At 40.1% G+C, this 11,533-nt stretch overlaps 1 long non-coding RNA gene across 2 annotated transcripts in view; it reads right to left on the reverse strand.

Annotated features, from left to right (window-relative positions):
* LOC116704294 (uncharacterized) overlaps positions 1–11,533 on the reverse strand; it is a 125,303-nt gene that overhangs the window by 35,914 nt on the left and 77,856 nt on the right. For both annotated transcript variants that reach the window (XR_004335647.1, XR_004335646.1), the window contains one exon: positions 462–681. This is a non-coding gene — a long non-coding RNA (uncharacterized LOC116704294). The remainder of the gene's footprint in view (positions 1–461; positions 682–11,533) is intronic.

Here is an 11,533-nt window from a genome sequence, read left to right on the forward strand (position 1 = left end):
TGTGTGTGTGTGTGTGTGTGTGTGTGTGTGTGTGTGTGAGACAGTGCATGCGTGTGTGCGTGCGTGCGTGTTTTGGCTTAAAGTGTGTTATGAATGTATGGTGTATCTTCTTGGTATATTTCTCCCTGTTCTAAAGCACGGAAAAAATTACAGGAACATTACATTAGGAAGGTGTTGGTGGCAGTTGATATGGAGCCTAATAAGTAATTACTGTAAATACATATGAATGTGTATTTTGAGTGGGAAGTATGTATCAGAACTATTTCTTGCCTTAAAGCTTGGCAATCAACTCAGATGACACACAGCAGCACCACTAATTTAGCGTTAGAGATACATTAAACTGTTGCACTTGATAATATTTCTCCATGGACTCCCACTATTAATCAAAACCATTTTACATTAACAAAAAGTAGCAGGAGCTCTTAACGCAAATTAAATTTCACTTAAGGGGCTACAATTACCTTCATCAATTTGCATGAAAGCCATGGTAGTGGTCAAGACATCCATGTGATATCCAATCAGAGGGTCTATCAGTATATGGGTGTGGTCCGATGTATCCCCAACAGTATTCCACTGATGCAAGCTCCGGCGCTGTGCTGCAGCAGTCATGCAGGCCCTGAACTTGGTCATCTAACTGATATGTGATATTAGGATCCCTCTTCGAGGCAGCTCCACAGGGATCTGGTCAGAGAGGGAGAGAGAAAAACAGAATTCAGATCAGCAGATCAATTTTCACCGGACCTTGAGTATTTCATGTAGGGAGTCTTGCAGCAGACACACAGATGGGCTAAATAACCATGTCCAGTTAGATATATACACCTAATTGCGCATGCTTACAAATACACACACATGGCCTGCTCACACCGGAAATTTGTACAAAAATAACTGTCTTTAACAAACCAAAAAGAGTGGGCCATGTTGGCTTAATCAGGATGTGCCAAACTTTACCTTCCAAACTGAGCAAATTAAAAGGGCACCCAATTGTGTCCCTAAATATAATGTGAAAATATAATTTAATTGCAATGCTACAAAAAATGAGGCTGTTTCGGTTCGTAATGTCTGACAAGACATTTCCGTGAGAAGATGTTGCACAGGCACACACACATTTCACCCTAAGGGCTGGGTTAGGGGAATCATGTCTGGATCATGTTTCTAGTCCCGGCGAACATGTGGTCAAAGTAAGACTGTGAAACTGCCTCAGCCCTGGTCCTAGAAGTAGACACAAAGGAAGACATGCTCAAAACGCCTGTTTATATGCACAGTAGAGAGAGATATACCTATGTTCATAAAGGGATTTATTTATTCATTTGCTTATTTATTCTATTGATTTGTCCTTCGACACTGAAGTCCCACTAAAGGGTGCAAGATCATAAAACTTTAGAACATAAATGTCAGATAATTCTAAATAAAAACTTAAATTATGCCCTGTGTAAAATGGACAGTAAATCTATACAGAGTATTAGCCGTGACAATGCAACGGGATGACTAGCTCTTGCAGCAAAAACCCACACCTGACCCCAAACCTTCACCCACAGAAAGGATGTTGTTTCACCGACCGTCTTCAAATACTTTCCTCTCGGAAAGACATCAGTGAAACCAGAGCTTGTCAGACCCTGTATTTGTTTATTAAGTACGCTCTTGGACTGGCTTACTCCCAAGATGGCTGTAACTGAGAGTTTTGTTCATGTAGGCATTAGGGCTGGCTATCAGTGGTGAATTATTTATTGAAAAAAATCTTCCCGTCCTTGACGGATGAGAGAATATGTAGGGCTGCTCACTGACTCTGCCATATATTAAAGGAATGATGAAACATTGAAGTGCTGCACACAAAATCTATACAATACTCTTAAAACTACTGATAGTGAAAGTGTGGTTATAGTAATAAAGTGACATAAATACAATTGGGAATACTTCTGCCACATCACTTGTGTAGTATTTCAATAGCCAGAAAAATCTATCAGATTTAAAACAAACATTTTATAGAATTTTATGTTTAAGCATGACAAATTGAAATTGTTAACTCTTTATATGTTATGTTCTGTGCCTTTTGTAAACACCTATTTTTTTGGAATTGTCCCAAAGCTCTGTCAGCCTGTCAGTGCCTCCTTTAAATGTGAGACTGATGTATTGTTTTTAAATGCTATCTTCTGGAATAAATATGAAAACCTTCAGTGTATCTATTCCCAACAACAGGAACATCAGGGATTCCACGGGGAAGAAGCAGTGGTTGTCAAACGTGCTGATATCGTAGGACCCCCCAACCCCTGTTATTTTTAGCAATGATAAAAGACAATAAAAAAGTCACAATCACAAGTCACACATCACAAGTCACACAAAATCAGATAACTAGAAATCCAGTTACCATGGATATTTCTCCTGCCAGATTTAAATCCCAATGATTGGTTCAAATCAGAATATATATCTCATTTGGTAATTTTCTCTGCCCAATTTCTTATGTTAATTTTTATAGTCTGCAGCAGTGAAAGAAAAAGAGACGGGCAGAGGGGCCTGGCTATTGTCAATGGCCGAGCCATTTTGGAAACCACCGCTCTCGATTTGCTCCTGCTGTCTCCCTCTCTTTATTCCCTTATGGCTGCACTAGATGGAAAGCTTCCTATTATAATTTCCAAGTTGCACGTATGCCATTGCGCCCCCCTCCAGAATAACATACACATGTCAAAGGCTGAGTTGAATGTTTGAATGAGTCAATGAAAGACATAAAAAATGATGAGGGACTGCTAGTTGTAAATGGAATCTGCAACCACAGGATGCATCTATGTTGATAAAATAATGTAAACCTTATTTAAAACCCCACAACAAAAAAACAAGTTGGGTTCTCTCAGGATAATTTACCACTAGAGACGTCTATGTATTGTTTAAAGCAAAAAGCTGCTCCATTAGCAGAGGGGGCTAATAATTGTGATCTATGCCTGCTCACTCAGCAAATAATCAATCAGGCTTATTTAGTGTGCTTAAACTGGGATTGTGCTTATGCAAACCATTGCCATAAACATAAAGGGGACACTTTTAAATGTTATTTAATGTCCGGGTGACATTGTCTAAAATAAATATATATATATAATGTTGGGATATAATGTTAGTTTCCATGGCATATGGGTGCTTTTGTACGCTCCAGACCTAATTTGACTAAAATCACTCTGGCCCTGTGACCCAGGCTCATTGAAACGCTCTCACATTGTCACACAAAGAGCCACTAAAAGGGGGCCCATGACCCATTTTGTGTCTTGGCCCATATTTCAATAAAAATGTATAGACAAACGTTTCTGCTATCAGTAAGTCAGCATCCTCACTGAAAAAAACTCAGATCACTGGAAAGGAGCGTGCAGTGCACAGCAGCAGATTAACAACGTAAGACAACTGAAGAAAGAAGAAAACTGTAAAATCCAGGATATTCTAGAGGCCATGTGTGCTGACAACCTGATGACTTGAGTAATTGCGGACTTGATTTAGAACTCCCTGCATGTTAAGACTTTCATTTGCAGAAATCCGGCAGGATCTCCACAGTGCCACTCTCACACCAAGTGAGGTTATTCTCTTCAATAGGACACGCAATTCACTAACCACTGGACACCCTGCCTGTTTTCGGGTCAAAGAAGTGACAAGTGAAGTGATGTGCAAGTGTGTTCATTTAAATTGTGTATCAATATGTGTGTGTAAGAGAGAGAGAGAAAGAAAGAGAGAGAGAGAGAGAGAGAGAGAGAGAGAGAGAGAGAGAGAGAGAGGCTGGAACTGAGGTGTAACCTTTTGACATCTATAGCATTCAATAACTGTCGTTTCCTGCATTTTAACAACCACTGAACAATCAGATGATGTGACACAAATGACAATATATGTAGAAAAAAGTACAGATAAATAAAGAATTGCAAGATTGTGCCTAAAAGCGCTGTAGAGAATGCTGGAGGACAGGACTAAAAATTGAGATCGCCAGGCTGATTACCAAGACCTAATGCACTAAGGACACTGCCTGTGCTCCAATGTGATTAATGGATTTCACTAGGTTTAAGAGCAGAATGCACATTACTTCAGAAAAAATGACAGAAAAGCGTAAGGATACTTCGACATGTAACACCCATACATAGTCATGGTAGCAGAGTGTCCTACAACCCTCATCAGTTATGAGAAGGAACGTGGTAACAGGTAAAACAGGGGTCAAAAGAAGTTTATATATATATATATATATATATATATATATATATATATATATATATATATATATATATATATATAAGTATCCATATGTGTATTTATGGTGTAGGTCATAGAGACATCAATTGTGTGCTTAGGCAGGACATGTGAGATGTTGTTCTAATTAAGCTTTCTAAATTATCACAGCTCAAAGTGTATCGTTAAATAGATAAAGATCCATTAAACAAGCTGTCCTGCTGCAAGTCCTGAGGAGGTCTGAGAGGAGGTCTGCGGAGAAATGTGACTCTTCATCTTGTAACAAATGTCCTCAGCAGCCTCCCAAGAGTCTCCCAAAGCCGCAGCCATGACATCAAACGCTCGCCAGTATTTACATGACCGGGAAGTGTCCAGAGAAGTGCGTGTTAAATGGCTTGAAAAAGCATGACCAAGCAGAGCCACCCCCGCTGCTGCAACACATTGCCGCTGGACGCGTTTTCAGCGCTGAGTATGAGCGCCGGGCGCCGAGCAGAATAATCTGTTTACAGTGTGCGCGTTGATGGTCATTTTTTATGATGCTGTTTAATCCACGGTGGTGGAGGGGGAGGAGGAGGAGGAGGAGGAGGAGGAGTGGGCTGTCTAGCAGAGCCCCAGACAAGCTGGCTCCAGTGACCATCTCTGTAGGCTATTGGCTTCTCTATTTGAGCAGAGAGACAGGTGTAAATCTTTGCTGCAATCTTTACCCTGCACTCTCCGCGACACTCACCTGAAGGTAAATAAATGGTTTATGGCCAAGTAAATGGACCACCTCTCTGGTCCAGTGTACAGAAAGAGAGAACAACCCCGGGGCAGTTGTCATTGTCATGCCCCGGGAAGAGACAGCGTTGTAAGTCTAGGGGGGAAAAAAATTAATTTAAATTTGTCAATTCTGAGAAAAGAGAATTAAAACATGCTTAATGAGAAAATAAATTCATAGTTAATTTACCTAAAGACACTTATTATAAGGTTCTCAAAATTAAAGTAGAGTGGAAGGTTCCATAACAGTATACGTTTTACGCACTCGTGTATCTGAAGTAGAGAGGTTTATAATACAATATAGTTGTGTAAAGGGAATATTAAATAAGTGTACCTGGAAGAGGTGTTTGAATATCTGTGTGTATGTGTGTGGAGAGTAAGAGAGAGAGGCGGCTATTATGCCAAAGTTCTGCAAAGTAGGTCTGTGCCACTCTTGATTAGTGACTGTTCGCAAAAGATGGTTGGTGACATGAGATAATGAGGTCCTGTGATAACGCGGGTCTCCTTTAAGTTTTTCCCATGAATCGAGACTGTCGCCAGTCCACAAAACGACACTCTGCGTCGGCACCACGCTACTCACTTCTCATTTGTCGAGCACAAAAGCTGATCCACGCCAAATCCGCACTAACAAACCAGGGGCCGGGAGCAAATCATATAATGTTCAACCGTGTTCACTTCTCCACTAATTAACTGGAATCCCACCTTATTCTAAAATACAGTGACCAATTAAACTGCCATGTATGCCAAAGGTCTCCGGGGCCACAGTCGGTCGCCAGGAACATTTGTGAAGGTCTGCAGCTTCACTATAGGCAATGGATCTTATTAGGTGGGTGACCTCAGCGAGGAAAGGTTACAGACTTTTTCACTGCCCTCGGTTGGAAAACTAAGATGTTTCCTAATCGGATTTTAATTGGTTGGTTGGTTGGGTGGTTGGTGCCTGTGTCCTCACGGTGTGTGCAGTGGGATGATTGTTGTATTTCAGCGCGGATGCACAAAAATGAAGAGAAAAAAAAGCTGAGTGGTTCAATCTCAGTATATCATCATCATATGAACTTTTACTTCTATAAAGGGCGTCATATACAGAAGTCAAATCAACAGGTGTTGACATTCGTTGTAGTTTTTTTTTATCACTTTACACGATCATTTGTAACTTCTTTACATGGCTGCAAACCTCTTGTTGCAATAGGCTCTTTGTTCTACTCCACAAGTTACAATAGGCTAAAATAAAGTTAGGAAATGTGGCCATAACCACAAATGACCGTCAATTCAACACTTCCCCCAGTAAACAGGGAACAGTCACATGTTTTTCCTACAGGCTACTTTGTGTAACCGTTGCACAGATTCAGCCTCCTTCGTGCTTATTTGAGGTTACTGTAGAACCATACACAAGTTAAGCCAACCAGGTTCAGCTTACGTTCAAATACTCCCCCTCATTACTCCAAAAAGCGTCTTTATGCAAAACATCTGTAGGGACTTCAATAAATGAAAGCACAGTTCCTAACCGCATCCTACTCGTTTTGATTTTCATGTGGTTTTCGTGTATTGTCCAACTTAGTAAATACGGCCAGTCTCGAATTTTAAATGCCACAAGTCTCTGGCGACTTGCAATTTGAACATGAAAAAGCAGAAAAGGCAAACAGCTAGTAAAAAAAAGAAAGACAAAAAGGTGGCTCCGAAACTGTCTAACTTCAATCACATTAAACTCCTAAGATCAAAAGAAAGAAAAGGCTTGTTTTATTCCACGTCGGCGGATATAGCAGACTAAGATGGTAAACTGGTAGTGTTATGCCAAACCTAATAGACTATTAGGCTATAACTATATACGGTACAGTAGGCTTTTCAATTCACATATATAAGCCAGCAGCACACGCTCACATGGCAAGTGTGCACCAAGCCAAATGAACCTGTTGACGCACACAATCAGTGGCTACATTATACCCCACAAAACAAAAGACACAACTTAATCTGCCTAAACACACAAGTTTAAACATGATTCAAATGCGCCTGTTCACATTCTGAGTAGTCCAAAACAATGCATATAGGCCTAATAATACTTTCACTTTGCATTTGACTAAACGGATGCAAAGTAAGCTGCTTTCTACTCCTAAAAATATATATTTGTGAAATAATATGCAAGAAGATAAATGTAATTTTAGAAAAATCGTATTTTTATGTTCTAATTTAGTAAAGAAATGTCTGATAAAGAAAAAACAACTCCAAACAACTTTACGCAGGGCTTCATACCCAGTGGAGTTTTACGCAAACATTTACAAGGTATTATGGCTTCAACAGTTAACAGAGGGATCCCATCCGTCGCAGAGAGAAGCATGTGGGAGATTCAATTGACCGCACTCAATTTTGCCGCCGCTTGAGCTTGCCGCATACACTTCAAATTGTTGTTCTCGCTACTGACAAAACCGTTAATTCACCCAGAAACAGGAGGTCAAGTTTCAGCAGGAGCAGGAAAAAAAGTAGCCCGCAACTTACAGGAACATTTGTGTCAGACCTCAAAGCTTTCTAAGAGCCCGCAGTTCTCCTTAAGCGAACATCATAAACATTTCACACCTGTTGTTTTTATTTATCAGTGTGCTTGAAAAAGGAAATCATTAATGAGGTCTGTAAGAGACATGTGAGTTGAGACATTTCAATATATCTAGAACTCTTTTCTATTAAACAGAATTAATGGAACTATGAGGAATCTGACAATAAATTCCACAATTGTCAATTTGGAAGTGCCTATTTTTAACTTAAATAAAGAAAAACCTGCTTATACTTATATTTAACAGTGCAAACCTAAATACTAAACTGGATTTGTTATTTAATGTGCGAAATAAACCGATTTGCATGGAAAGTAAAATGTCAGTTTTCTTTTCCTTGAGGTCTCAAAATATTCTGAACTGACTAATTATTATGTTACCTCTTAAAAAACTACAGTACACATTTTACCACTTCATTGAAAAGTGACACAATATGCTTGATACATAAGTATATGCTTTTTTTACTCTTTAGCTACTGCTCTACACAACAGAGGAAAAGAAACACTAGTGGGACGAGGTGCAGCAAAATCCACACTGAAAAGGGTGGATTATGGGCTCAGGCCTGCACACAGCACCTATGGGGAGTGGCTGGAGTATTTTTCCCAAAATATCCCAGAGAACTCATCCCAGCAGGTCTGGAACAAGGTTGAACAGGGAAAAAATGACAGACCACCTGAGGCCCAAATCCAGGAAGGCCTGGCTTACCTTGAGGGGAACTGACACCTAAGAGAGTTTTTACAAGGTCATTTAGGGATGGGGTACTGCAGTTTATGTAGCATAACTGTGCAGCAAAAAAAAAATCCTTAACTGCATTAAGGAGCTCCCTTGAAGCAACAGTCACAGCTATGATGTGCTGCATCTGTGAGCACGAAGCCTGAAACCTCCTCATTTCCTATTGAACGTCTATCATGGTACTTACCATGGATTAACTTTAAGGATTGGTATTGCACTTGATCCATTTACCTCAATCACCATGCTCAGTAATAAAATGTCTGATTGTGGGGCAGAAAGACATAAAAGACATGTACTCAACCGTCCCGTCAGTGGAAATCAGTGCTGGTTTCTTTTACCCAGCCTTTCAGACTGCATGGCACTTGCTTTTCCGCCTATGGTTTTCCATTTCAAAGCCCTATGTCTCCATGTAAATACCAAAACACAGTAATCCAATCTGACCCCATTGCAAATTTTCCACAAACTATTGGGGGGTTGTGGGGTTGACATGAGCCACACACTTATCCCACTTAACCTCTAGAGAGAAGCCACCCTAACCCCTTCTAGCCCAAGATTCCCTTGGTGGAGGAATGCACTGCTTTCTACCAATCTCCTCTTAAAAGCACTGGGTCTTGAGGTTGGACTCATTGGTAAAACCTTATAACTTTGCAAAGTCTGTAAAGTAAAAGCAGCACAAAGCAGATGCTGATGGTGGAGAAGCTAAATGGACAGCAGATATCCACATTACAGCCCCGCCCACTGCAAACCCTGAATTCTTTTTGACTTAAACCCAAAATAGTCTCTAACTGATGCCTCTCATGAACATAGCAGGAACATTGTGCTAACTTGATGACAAATAACCTGAGGATTTTGCCATTGTTTGCTTTTTAGCATGCAAAACTGGTTTCAGTAAGATTCTCAGTGCTCCGAATATGAGGGGAAAGATGCTTATCTCCCATGTAGGCGAGTGGTAAGGCAAGCTAAAGGCTTTTGACACATGGTCCACATCTGAGGCATTTACCACGAGCATCTTGATCCCACAGCTTGTAGCTACAGAGAAAGCCTGACGGCTGTTTATTGGGTTGAGCAGACAAATCTTCTGCATTATGCTCTACAGGTGGTGTATGGCACTGGACTGCTTTGTTCTAATAATGCAGCATATAATGTCCCTTTGAAAAGCAGCAGTTCAGTCCTTACTCTTACTTCTACAACTACAGGTGTTAATGAGCATAGCTTGTTTTACTTGAACACAAACCATTAAGCAAGCATGTAGTGGGCTTCCTTATTTAATAGGAATATGAATAAAACCAACTTGTGATTTCTGACCTAAATATATTATAAAACACCTACATGCATGTAATCTTAATATTTAGAATGTACAGAAGATGTTAAGTCCTAATTCAGGTCTAACTTATTTTGTGTACAATTTCAAAATATCTTATGAACTCATAAATGTGACATCAGATTACTTGTTGCCTATTAATTTATGAACAATTCAGATTGTTCTTTAAACTTTGTGTCAGGTCTTTTTAATGTTTATATAGATTAAAAACTGCAGCATTTTAGCATCAATATTGACATATTTAGATAATGGATCAAAAGCAAAACATGCCATTTTTCCCCCTTTTCAATTGCCTCGCCCTGCACGGCGTGGTAGTAACAATTACGTCACGAGCCTGAGTCACCGTTGATGAAAAGCCACAACTAAGGGAACAAATGTCTCCCCAGCACAATGCCATTTTCCTTGTCAATCCGTAGTCAATGCGCTGCCATCAATAAGCACATCCCCTAATTAACTAAAATTGTTTTTCATCAATACCTATAACTGGCCAGCACAGAAACTGATGAGAGCAAGGGTTAAGTTAACTAAAATAGTCCTCTGACAGGGACAATTGATCAACAGGTAAATAGTTTATCATTCCTCCTATCAATTGACAACACGCGTGTGATTCTGGAAAGTGCATTTTACAATCTGCACCCTTTTGGGGCAATATAGCCTCAATGGATCAATTTTAGCCCCACCTAAATCTTGGATGTAAATGGTTTGCATTTAGAAAGTCATTACGCTGTCAATTGAACATCTCCCCCTCCACTTTGTGTCGGGATGTCCATAATGAAGTTTGGAGTCATTCTAGTAGTTGAATTTACTAATCTTGTGATGTTTCCTTTGCCTATCATGTCGTGTTAGGGCTGACGACTCTCACCAGACAATCTCCTCCATTCAGGAGTGGTGCCACCAAGTCTGTCTTTGCTTATCATTAACAATCTGCAAATAAACAGGACAGCATACATTACATCACTTGCAGTTCCATGATCAATTCCAGGAATGTCTTTGAAGCTTTGCTTAATGAACCTACACAGTAGATCTGTTGTGTGTAGTCAGGCCATTCAGGCTTCATAACCCGTGACCTTAATGCAGTTTTTTGATAATTTCATTGATAATATTGGGAGGTTAACAAAAGGTAATAAGAATATTCAATAAAAACACAGTGGCAACTTGAAATGATTGCATTGCTGAATCACGTGAAAGACACGGCTTTTTCACTTAAACATCTAAAAGCACATTCTTCGAAGCTAACTAATTGTGTGGACAGTACTGTATGATGCTTTAGCATACCAGACAAAACACAAGCTGTCCCTCTGTCAGAAACCCACCCACGTGAAGTGAGAAACTTTGAAGCCTGTCCAGTCAAACATACTGCCCCTTTTGATTTTGATATGCATGATCTCTGTAGATGTATAAAAAGGGAAGCGATGACAAAGTTGGCTTCATCAATCAGTAGTGTCAGCTCAGACCTTTTTATAGCTTCTTGGAGTCCCTGAGAGCCCTAACCCTGTAAAAGTTTATATAGTGTATTGACCATTCTCTACTTGCTTAGCTAATGAAGCCAGCTTGGATATAGACACTGAAAGGCTGCCGCCTTGTCAACACTGCTTCCTATTTGATGACACCTTCCACTAAATTGAAATGTGCCGTTAATAGGGGTGAGTGTTTAAAGAAGAATAAGCCACAGTAATTGACACGGACCTGACCTCGCTCGCACAAAAAAGGTTGGAAGGCCCCATATAGGCTGGTGGAAAGCAGCTACTTCAGTTTGGGGCTCATGCCACGTAAAGGTTTAGCTACTGGCTTACTGTTAGCTTTTCATTCAGTCAAATGCTGCTGTGGCTTATCAACAGCTATCACATTTGTTTTCTCTAGCAAATCAATAGCACGCAACACATAAGCCAAATACCCTTGTGCATCTCCCATGGGCACTAGCTAGACCACTCCACTTGACACACATTTAGCTGCTTTTCAACACACACATATACTGTGTGTGTGTGTATATATATATATATATATA

Source organism: Etheostoma spectabile, chromosome 16 (genome assembly GCF_008692095.1).
Source record: "Etheostoma spectabile isolate EspeVRDwgs_2016 chromosome 16, UIUC_Espe_1.0, whole genome shotgun sequence".
Taxonomy (NCBI): Eukaryota; Metazoa; Chordata; class Actinopteri; order Perciformes; family Percidae; genus Etheostoma; species Etheostoma spectabile.